Below are 1,616 nucleotides of genomic sequence, written 5' to 3'. Positions count from 1 at the left end.
CCGGACACACATTCACACACACACACACACACACACACACACACACACACACACACACACACACACACACACAGACGCATACAAACAGAGTGCCATGGACTCGCATTGCATTCTGGGTGGTGTAGTTTCGGTGCAGGATTCGACGTGGGAGGACGCAAACGTGAGAATGACGTCTGTTTTAAGGAGATCCGCGCGGACGGGCTCACGGACACACACAGACAGAGACCGGACAAACACACACACACGCACACCAACACACACACTTTGACAACCACCCACCAGCACTTGTTTGTGTTTCCTTTTCCTTCTTGCGTCGAGGCCACCATCCTCCGTGGATGCGTGTCCCATCAGTTCACCGCCTCTCACTCCTCTCCTCCTCCTCCTCCTCCCTTCGTCCGATTCCGTCCATTTCGTACTTTTTGCATTTTTTCCCCTCCCCTCCAGTCCATTCGCTTTGCACCATTTCCTGTCTCACGCTACATGTGATACCATAGCAGCAAACATCTAATCTAATCCTGGTCCGACTAGACTAGCATTGAAGGATTAGCTACATTGGTGACATAATATTAGCGACAAAAGATTTGCGACATTTGAAATCTTTATTGGATTTAAATTTCGCGACTTTGAGCTATATTTGAGCTGTATTCGTCCCGTAAAAGTATTCTAGGTGTCTTTAATCCCTTTAAAATACTTCTCATTGACCTCAGTCTCAGCCAGCCAATCACAGTGTGACGCCACAGTCACTTGTCGACGTGTTATCAACGTTTAATCCTAAATGAGGTGGTGTCTGCCGTCCACAAGCAGAAAACCCACTGCTAGCATGCTAATGGTATGACGGTAGCGTTTGCATGATGGTGTTGTGAACGTAACTCGCTGCTGCCTTGCTTTGGAATGTACACGGGCGCTCAAGAACCACTAGTATTGTTTTACGTGTTTTAAAATGTGTTGTTTGAAAAAAAAAAGAAAAATCCCATTCCCTCCATCGGAATTGTATTTAGCTTTCTCGGAATGAGAAGCGCAAAGGAAGACAAAAAAATAACTGCCCTTAAAAGAAATACCTCAAAAGTTATACCGATCTTTCTTTCCGATTTTTCTGTTTTTATCGGATATCGTCCTGACGATAACTTCGCTTTGTATAACTTTATTCTTTTTATGTCAAAGACAAACAGTTATAGGAAAAAACAAACAACGAATAGCTCTTCACTTAGTTCGGGATTATGACCAATCGTTAAACATGTTTTAATTCTGTCCCACCAGACTACACTAAGTTTGTACGCATAAGTAGTCGCTGCTAAATGAGCATGTTTCGTGTGTACGGTTAACATAGCTCAGTCCAGTCCTGTGGTGTACGTTAGAGCTACGTTCAGAGTCAGCATACATGGCTGTTTGTCAACAGTTTGTACATAAAACTACAAATATATTTGTAAATTCTATTGTTAAATATTTACCATAAATTGGCCAGGCTTTAAAAAGGATGTTAAGGCTAGTCTTTATCAGACTCGCTGTTCTAAATGTTTTCCTTTTTTCGCTATAATATTGAATGTATAAAATGTCAAAGCTTCTGTAAAAAGAAATTACGAGTGGAACGTTTTTTAATTTTATTTTGCTTTTTGCAA

Source organism: Gadus morhua, chromosome 4 (assembly GCF_902167405.1).
Source record: "Gadus morhua chromosome 4, gadMor3.0, whole genome shotgun sequence".
NCBI lineage: Eukaryota > Metazoa > Chordata > Actinopteri > Gadiformes > Gadidae > Gadus > Gadus morhua.
The sequence above is the reverse complement of the archived record's forward strand: the minus strand, read 5'-3'. Positions refer to the sequence as shown.